Source organism: Bos indicus, chromosome 1 (assembly GCF_029378745.1).
Source record: "Bos indicus isolate NIAB-ARS_2022 breed Sahiwal x Tharparkar chromosome 1, NIAB-ARS_B.indTharparkar_mat_pri_1.0, whole genome shotgun sequence".
NCBI classification, from domain to species: Eukaryota; Metazoa; Chordata; class Mammalia; order Artiodactyla; family Bovidae; genus Bos; species Bos indicus.
In genome coordinates, this window is record NC_091760.1 from 26034454 (window position 1) to 26045059 (window position 10606).

Genomic DNA, 10606 nt, shown 5'->3' on the forward strand with positions numbered 1-10606 from the left:
AAAAAGCAAGCAAACAAAAAAATAACCCAGCTAACTTGATCCTGAATCATCTCACATCAATATTCTCATGTTGATGGAATTATCCTACATCTCATTTACATAGCCTAAAAGAGAAAAACAAACTGATGATAAACACATGAAATATGCTGTTTTCTCTGGCATAACTATTAGAGATGTAAATTCATACATAATTTTTAAAGTCATGAGCCTAAATTTTGATAATCCTATCAACATACACTTAAATTATCAGTAGAATATCTAGATACCATTGGGAAAAAAAGATTTTCATATGGTAATTATTAGTGTATGCTGGATAATTGTTTTTCAAAAGCTTATGTAAAGGAACTGGGGTCTTCAGAGCTTAAAATAAATACACTTCTAAAGTGAACACGTATTTCCAGATTATCCTTCCTGGCCATTCAGCACCTTGTGCTCTCTAGTAACATCCTCTGACTTCTCTAGGGTATTAAAGCAGATTTTCCTTGTCTTGATATTTGAAGAAAGGAGTCTTCCCCTCATCTTACTGCCTTCAATATGTGTGCTCATATCAACAGTTTGGACTCCTTAGTCAATTCAGTTCAGTTCAGTTGCTCAGTCATGTCCGATTCTTTCTGATCCAATGGATTGCACAGGCCTCCCTGTCTATCACCAACTCCCTGAGTTTACTCAAACTCATGTCCATTGAGTCGGTAATGCCATCCAACCATCTGATCCTCTGTCATTCCATTCTCCTCCTGCCTTCAATCTTTCCCAGCATCAGGGTCTTTTCAAATGAGTCAGTTCTTTGCATCAGGTGGCCAAAGTATTGGAGTTTCAGCTTCACCATCAGTCTTACCAATGAACACCCAGGACTGATCTCCTTCAGGATGGACTGGTTGGATCTCCTTGCAGTCTAAGGAACTCTGAATTTCTTCTGCAACACCACAGTCCAAAAACATCAATTCTTCACCACTCAGCTTTCTTTATAGTCCAACTCTCACATCCATACGTGACTACTGGAAAAACCATAGCTTTGACTAGACGGACATTTTTTGGCAAAGTAATATCTCTGCTTTTTAAAATGCTGTCTAGGTTGGTCATAACTTTTCTTCCAAGGAGCAAGCATCTTTTAATTTCATGGTTGCAGTCACCATCTGCAGTGATTTTGGAGCTCCCCAAAAAATAAAGTCCTTCATGGTTTCTCCATTTATTTGGCATGAAGTGATAGGACCAGATGCCATGATCTTAGTTTTCTGAATGTTGAGATTTAAGCCAAGATTTTCACTCTCCTCTTTCACTTTCATCAGGAGGCTCTTCAATTCTATTTCTGCCATAAGTGTGGTATATCTGCATATTTGAGGTTATTGATATTTCTCCCAGCAAACTTGATTCCAGCTTGTGCTTCATCCAGACCAGCGTACTCTGCATATAAGTTAAATAAGCAGGGTGACAATTTACAGCCGTGATGTACTCCTTTCCCGATTTGGAACCAATCTGTTGTTCCATATCCAGTTCTAATGGTTGATTCTTGACTTGCATACAGATCTTAGGAGGCAGGTCAGGTGATCTGGTATTCCCATCTCTTTAAGAATTTTCCACAGTTCGTTGTGATCCACACAGTCAAAGGCTGTGGCATAGTCAATAAAGCAGAAGTAGATGTTTTTCTGGAACTCTCTTGCTTTATTGATGATGCAGCGGATTTTGGCAATTTGATCTCTGGTTCTTCTGCCTTTTGAAAAACCAGCTTGAACATCTGGAAGTTCACAGTTCACATACTGTTGAAGCCTGGCTTGGAGAATATTGAGCATTACTTTGTTAGCTTGTGAGATGAGTGCAATTGTGCGGTAGTTTGAGCATTCTTTGGCATTGTCTTTCTTTGGCATTGAATGAAAACTGAACTTTTCCAGTCCTATGGCCACTGCTGAGTTTTCCAAATTTGCTGGTATATTGAGTTCAGCATGTTCTCATCATCACCTTTTAGGATTTGAAATAGCTCAAATGGAATTCCATCACCTCCACCAACTTTGTTCATAGTGATGCTTCCTAAGGCTCACTTGACTTCACATTCCAGGATGTCTGGCTCTAGGTGAAAGATCACACCATTGTGATTATCTGAGTCATGAAGATATTTTTTGCATAGTTCTTCTGTGTATTGACACTTCTTAATATCTTCTGCTTCTGTTAGGTCCATACCATTTCTGTCTCTTATTGTGCCCATTTATGCATGAAAATTCCCTTGGTATCTCTAATTTTCTTGAAGAGATCTCTAGTCTTTCCCGTTCTATTGTTTTCCTCTATTTCTTTGCGCTGATTACTGAGAAAGGCTTTTTTAATCTTCCTTGTTATTCTTTGGAACACTGCATTCAAATGGGTACATCTTTCCTTTTCTCCTTTGCCTTTCACTTCTCTTTGTTTCATAGCTATTTGTAAGGCCTCCTCAGACAGCCATTTGCTTGTTTGCATCTATTTTTCTTGGGGATGGTCTTGATCCCTGCCTCCTGTACAATGTCATGAAGCTCTGTCCATATTTTTTCAGGCACTCTGTCTATCAGATATAATCCATTGAATCTATTTGTCACTTCCACTGTATAATTATAAGGGATTTGATTTAGGTCATACCTGAATGGTCTAGTGGTTTTCCCTACTTTCTTCAATTTAAGTCTGAATTTGCCAATTAAGAGTTTGTGATCTGAGCCACAGTCAGCTCCCAGTCTTGTTTTTGTTGACTGTATAGAGTTTCTCCATCTTTGGCTGCAAATAATATAATCAATCTGATTTTGGTGTTGACCATCTGGTGATGTCCATGTGTAGAGTCTTCTCTTGTGTTGTTGGAAGAGAGTGTTTGCTGTGACCAGTGCATTCTCTTGGCAAAACTCTATTAGCCTTTGCCCTGCTTTATTCTGTACTCCAAGGCCAAGTTTGCCTGCTACTCCAGGTGTTTCTTGACTTCCTACTTTTGCATTCCAGTCCCCTATAATGAAAAGGACATCTTTTTTATGTGTTAGCCCTAGAAGGTCTTCTAGGTCCTCATAGAACCATTTAACTTCAGCTTCTTCAGCATTACTGAAGTCAGGGCATAGACTTGAATTAACTGTGGTACTCAATGGTTTTCCATGGAAATAAACAGAGATCATTCTGTCGTTTTTGAGATTGCATTCACATACTGTATTTGGGACTCTTTTGTTGACTATGAGGGCTACTCCATTTCTTCTAAGGGGTTCTTTCCCGCAGTAGTAGATATAATGGTCATCTGAATTAAATTCACCCATTCCAGTTCATTTTAGTTCGCTGATTCCTAAAATGTCGATGTTCACTCTTGCCATCTCCTGTTTGACCATTTCCAATTTGCCTTGATTTTGGACCTAACATTCTGGGTTAGGACTCCTTAGAAAAGTGTTTAGTATCCTGTAATGGCAATATTTAAGGAGAAGCAGCAAAAATGGAGACTTTTAGGAATAATATCACATTTTTATTAGTCTTAATTAACAAAGTTCATAACAACAAAATTTACTTGTAATTATTTTCTTCTCTGGGTTAGTGAGGGCTTCTTTCTTGGGACATTTAAGTTATACTTAATGTTAAAAATAATTTTGTTCAAACAAGTGGCTACCAAGGGAGAACAGAGGAGTGGGATGGGTTGAGAGACTGAGATTGACACACACATGCGCACACGCATGCACACACACACGTGCGTGCACACACACACACACATATATTCCTATATATAAAATAAATAACTAATGATAAGTGACTATATATTCACAAGGAACTCTACTCAATGCTCTGTGGTGACCTCTATGGGAAGGAAATATAAGAGGGGATAAAAGTATTTGTATTGTTGATTCACTTTGCTGTATAGTAGAGGTTGATACAACATTTTAAAGCAACTATACTCCAATAAAAATTTTAAAAGAATAATTTTATTCCTTGATTTTGATTTAATCACCTTTTCCTGTGAGTACTGACTATTGAGCATTTTGTGTTATTATCAAAGTTCAAAATCAGGATATTATTATTGTTATATGACTATATCAACTGAAAATATTTATGGTTGAGTGAATTGCTACCAAAATGTCTGTCCTGAACCATTAAAATATCCATGGGGCAAAGTATATGCTAGTGTTTTTCTTATCAGGAATAGTTCAATTCATGTCCTTTTGGTATTTACTACTTATTATTATAGGCTAGCCATTTTTAATCAATTGCTAACAGAAGGATTTTTTTATTTTTAAACTTTATTTATCTATTTATATTTTTGGTTGTACTGGATCTTCACTACAGCATGAGCTTTCTCTGGTTGTGGTGATGGGGGCTGCTCTTGTTGTGGTACTTGGGCTTTTCACTGTGGTGGCCTCAGCTGTTGCAGAGTACAGGGTATAGACAAGTAGGTCTTAATAGTTTAGCACATGGTCTCAATAGTTGCAGTATGTGGCTCTAGGGCTTGCAGGCTTCAGTCGTTGATGACACACAGACTCGGTAGTTGTGATGCATGGATATAGGTCCTCCACAGCATGTGGAATCTTTCTGGACCAGGAACTGAGCTCCTGTTCCCTGCATTGGGAGACAGATTCTTATCTACTGTGCCACCAGGGAAATCTAGAAGGCTTTTTTTTTTTTTTTAAGTTAACATTTATTACTTTTTGAAACTGATTTCTTAGTTGCCAGTTTTTTGAAAAATATTCTATGTAAACATGAGAACAGTTTCAGCATAAATATACGAAGCTAACTGACAAGATGTAGCTGCAAATAAAGTGCTGAATCATATTTTTTTATCTACTTACTGGGATCCTAAACACTGCTGACTAATATTTTCATAGTCTTCTCTTAGCATATGTGTTTTCCTACAATTAGTAAGAGACATTTATTCTGCTTTTCAGGTTTAGGAACACTTCAAAATTTATTTGTGCACCAGTTCAGTTCAGTCACTCAGTCATGTCCAACTTTTTCCGACCCCATGGTGTGCAGCACGCCAAGCTTCCCTGTCCATCACCAACTCCCAGAGCTTGCTCAAACTCATGTCTGTTGAGTCAGTGATGTCATCCAACCATCTCATCCTCTGTCATCCCCTTCTCCTCCTGCCTGCAATCTTTCCCAGTATCAGGGTCTTTTCCAATGAGTCAGTTCTTTGCTTCAGGTAACCAAAGTATTGGAATTTCAGCTTCAGCATCATTCCTTCCAGTGAATATTCAGGACTGATTTCCTTGAGGATTGACTGGCTTGATCTCCTTGCAGTCCAACGGACTCTTAAGAGTCTTCTCTAACACCACAGTTCAAAAGCATCAATTCTTCAGTGCTCAACTTTCTTTATGATCCAACTCTCACATCCATACATGACTACTGGAAAAACCATAGCTTCGACTAGACAGACCTTTGTCGGCAAAGTAATGTCTCTGCTTTTTAATATGCTGTCCAGGTTTGTCATAGCTTTTCTTCCAAGGAGCAAGCGTCTTTTAATTTCATGGCTGCAGTCACCATCTGCAGTGATTTTGGAGGCCAAGATTGTTCTCCCATCTATTTTCCATGACGTGATGGGACTGGATGCCATGATCTTACTTTATGAATGCTGAATTTTAAACCAGTTTTTTCTCTTTTTTTTCACTCTTCTCTTTCACTTTTTTTAGGTAGTTAGAATAGCAAAAAGGGGTCCAAAATGCTGGTGGCTAAACGGGAAAAGCCTGTGAAAAGGAAACAAAAGAAAATCCACAGACTGGAGTGAAAACTTCAGGTGAAAAAAACATACCCCTTTCTTGGCTAGCCCAATATGCATAGGGAAGGCTCAGCAGGGAGGAGACAAATGAATAAAAGGAGGAAGCCAAGACAGATTGAGGCCTTTCCTCTGGGGTCTGTCTGCCCTCAGGCATCCAGGGTATACTATCCTTTGCTTGCCAAATAAAGCTGAGCTGTAACCAAGCTGTAACACTCGTCCACTGTTTCAAATTTTTGCTGCAGCAAGACAGAACTGAGGACATTATACACTCCCCTGATAGTTTCATCAAGAGACACTTTAGATTTGTGCACCAAAAGGAGGTTTTCTAAAATAAAATGATCATAATCCCCACTGAGCTTACAAATCATGTGTATTATAATGTTATACATGCATTCATGTGTGTTGTTAAAAAATACAAAGGATTCCAATTTTTGAGAAGATTCTATATGTTTATGACATCTATATAAATATATATTTGACTTTAATGTCAAGAATAATTTTAAATAACTCTTACTTTTGTCCATCAGTTATTTCATTAACTGAACAGTTACACTTATTCTAATCTATAATTTCTAACATAGTGAAAAGTTACTACATCTCAAACTTACCTGGATCTGAAATTAATTTATTTCTTTGCTAGATCATTTAATACTAGCTCTTTTATATCTCCTCACCCTGTTTCAGATCATTTGTTTCATTTACCATTAATAAACTCATTAGTCTAAAAAAGTTTATTGTTTAAATAGTGTTTTCATGTGATGATAAAAATCTGCAAAATCGTTTGTTCATTGTTATGACCAAAATTCAGTTATTGGCATTGAGATAATCACTCTACTTTAATTATGCTGCCTACAAAGGCTTACAGTACCTTCAATTCTGAACAGAACACTCATTAAAGCAATTCACCTCAAACTATTAAACTAAGAAATTAATGGCTCTGTCTACTGTGGCTCTTTATGGCAGATTACTTGAATAAGATAAAGTTTTATGTAAAGCACATTCTTTTCGCTTTGTCCTTGCTTTGCAATCTATCTTGAAGTTTGATGACCTTCCTTCCAATTCATCATTCTAATCAAACTTTCTAACTTGTAATAGTTACTTCCTGTGGTGTGCATTTTATTTGAGTGAATGTGGATTTGTGTGTGTGTGTCTATTTAGGGCATAGAAGTTGTCACATGAAAAACAGTCTCAAGGACTCATATGACAAGATGAAAGAGTATAAACATTAGTGAAAGAAAAATAAAATGGATTCCCCTCCCCCATTCCCTGGTTTTTAACTTTGTCTTTTGGACCAAGAACTTACCTAATTCTTCTTGCCTGATGCAACATATAAGAACTTGCTTTTAGAAAGGGATTTGGCTTGATGAATTGCTTCTCAGCCTTTTGGTTAAAATCAAGTATAAGTATCTGTTTTTATCAGTTTGATATCTGATACGTCCTCTGTCTGACTTTCCTTGTGGCTCAGATGGTAAAGAATCCACCTGCAATGTGGGAGACCTGGATTCAATCCTGGGTTGGGAAGATCCCCTGGAGAAGGGAATGGCAACCCACTCCAGTATTCTGGCCTACAGAATTCCATGGACTGTATAGTCCATGAGTTTGCAAAGAATCAAACATGACTGAGTGACTTTCACTTTACTTTGATGAATTCACTCATACTGAGATGTAAATGATGCCTTCATCAAATATTGCTAAATGACAGGGTTTTTAAATTTTAAAATAAATACCACTACAATTATTAATATAAATCTTCATGCTAAGTTCAGTATAAATTAACATTGTTCTTCAAAAATGCTAAAAACATGGTGATTATAATGTATAGTTTATATTAAGAAATGCAAGGGCAAGACTCACCCCATTAGTTTGACAAAACATTCTCTTTTATTTAATGACAATTCTTTGAGGTGGGTAATATTATTCCTGTTTTGCATATTTGCATCCTTAGAGAAGTCTCCCTGAAATTTTTGAAATCACATTGTTGAGTCAATTAGTAAACACTTTTAAATCACTTAATCATTGGCAGGCAGGGGTGGTGGTGAAGAGTCTTTGCATTCATAGTTCAAACTTTAGTTAAAAATAAAATGTATTCCATACAGAATACATGCATACTCTCACTTACTTATATTTTGAAACATAATAACACCTGTAAACTCTGAATGGAGGAGATGAGGTAAGTGAGCCTGTATGGCTATGAGTTTCTTAAGTTTCTTAAATTTTATATGAAATGGTACAATTTTAATACTGACTAAACAGTGAAATGTTAAAGATATATATTGAAATCCCTAGGCACTGAATATATTGCAAAAAAAGTTTGTTGTTGTTTAGTGGCTAAGTCATATCTGACTTTTTTGTGACCCCATGGACTATAGCTTGCCAGTCTCCTGTGTCCATGGATTTCACAGTCAAGAATACTGGAGGAGTTATCATTTCCTTCTTCAGGGGTTCTTCGCAACCCAGGAATTGAACCTGTGTCTCCTGCATTGGCAGGCAGATTCTTTACCATTGAGCCACCTGGGTTAGCCAAAATCAAATAGTTAAATAAAAATGGAATTCTAAACAATGAAAATAACACAAAATTGCAGAGGAAAATTTTAGAATGAACAAATTCCATGAAGAATCAACATATCAAACTTTTATATAAAATTAGTAGAAAATTTTAATATTTCTACATATATTAAATAAACTAAATTTATTATCAAAACTTATTCACAAAGAAAGCTGCAGCCCTAGGTAGGCTCACAGGTGAATTCTAGCAAATATTTGAGGGATACATAAGACAAATCCTACACAAACTGTTTCAGAAAATTAAGTAGAAAATACTTTCCATTTGTTTAATAAAACATTAATTTCCCTGATAACAAAATTAAACAAAGTCATTACAAGAAAAAAAAAGAAAACTACAGACAGCTATATTTAATGAAAAAAAGATGCATATGTTCTCTACAAAATATCAGCTAATAAAATTCTGCAATTTTATACTGACCAAGAGGGTAATGATAATAGGAATGCTAAGTTAAACACTTAAAAAAATTCAAAGTAGAGCTAGAACCCTCTTACCACCTCCAACATTCATGCCATGGGTAACCTGTGAAAGAAACAGTTATCAGTCACCCATGGTTGCATATGCACTTGGCTCAAGATTCAGAAAAGCTGAATTGGAGATCGTTGGAGAACTAGAGAAGCTACAGTTGCCATTGCTACCACAAACTCACAAAGTAAGGCACTAGTAAATTAAAAAAAAAATTAATGCAGCTCACCCCATTATCAGGATAAAACTCATATAATAATTTCAATAAGTTAAGAAAACCTTTAAACTATTCAATGTCCACTCATTATAAAAGCTCTCAGCAAAAATGAATAGAAAGAACATCTTCAATTTGATGAAAAGAATATACAAATTCCTTCAGCTAACATGACACATAAAGATCAAAGATGAACCACTTTTCCCATAAGATCAGAAATGAGACGAATGTTTCTGCCCGCACAACTTATATTCAATATGTTATTGGAAATCTTTCCCAATGCAATCAATTCAGCTCAGTTTAGTCTCTCAATCATGTCCGACTCTTTGCGACCGCATAAATCCCAGCACACCAGGCCTCCCTGTCCATCACCAACTCCGGAGTTTATCCAAACTCATGTCAGTTGAGTCCATGATGCTGTGCAACCATCTCATCCTCTGTTGTCCCCTTTTCCTTCTGCCCTCAATCTTTCCAAGCATCAGGGCCTTTTCAAATGAGTCAGCTCTTCGCATCAGGTGGCCAAAGTATTGGAGTTTCAGCTTCAACATCAGTCTTTCCAGTCAACACCCAGGACAGATCTCCTTTAGGATGGACTGGTTGGATCTTCTTGCAGTCAAAGGACTCTCACGAGTCTTCTCCAACACTACAGTTCAAAAGCATCAATTCTTCGGCACTCAGTTTTCTTTACAGTCTCACATCCACACATGACTACTGGAAAAACCATAGCCTTGACTAGATGGACCTTTGTTGGCAAAGTGATGTCTCTTTGGTTGGAAAGAGACATCTGTGATATCTAGTTTGGTCATAATTTTTCTTCCAAGGACTATGCATCTTTTACTTTCATGACTGCATCACCATCTGCAGTGATTTTGGAGACCCCAAAAATAAAGTCTGCCACTGTTTCCACTGTTTCTCCATCTATTTGCCATGAAGTGATGGGACCAGATGCCATGATCTTAATTTTATGAATGTTGAGCTTAAAGCCAACTTTTTCACTCTCCTCTTTTCACTTTCACTTTCATCAAGAGGCTCTTTAGTTCTTCTTCATTTTCTGCCATAAGGGTGGTGTCATCTGCATCTCTGAGGTTTTTGACATTTCTGCTGGCAATCTTGATTCCAGGCAATTTAGCTTCTTCCAGCCCACGTGATGTACTCTTCATATAAGTTAAATAAACAGGGTGACAATTTACAGCCTTGACATACTCCTTTTCCTATTTGGAACCAGTCTGTTGTTCCATGTCCAGTTCTAACTGTTGCTTCCTGACCTGCATACAGGTTTCTCAAGAGGCAGGTCAGGTGGTCTGGTATTCCCATCTCTTTCAGAATTTTTCACAGTTTATTGTGATCCACACACTCAAAGGCTTTGGCATAGTCAATAAAGCAGAAGTAGATGTTTTTCTGGAACTCTCTTGCTTTATTGATGATCCAGCAGATGTTGGCAATTTGATCTCTTGTTCCTCTGCCTTTTCTAAATCCAGCTTAAACATCTGGAAGTTCACAGTTTATGTATTGCTGAAGCCTGGCTTGGAGAATTTTGAGCATTACATTGTTAGCTTCTGAGATGAGTGCGATTGTGCAGTAGTTTGAGCATTCTTTGGCATTGCCTTTCTTTGGGATTGGAATGAAAACTGACCTTTTCCAGTCCTGTGGCCACTGCTGAGTTTTCCAAATTTGCTGG

General features: G+C 37.1%; 1 pseudogene; it reads left to right on the forward strand.

Annotated features, from left to right (window-relative positions):
• The first annotated feature begins 7053 nt into the window (after window positions 1-7053).
• LOC139185374 (U2 spliceosomal RNA) lies at window positions 7054-7167 on the forward strand (annotated as a pseudogene).
• Window positions 7168-10606: the final 3439 nt, after the last annotated feature.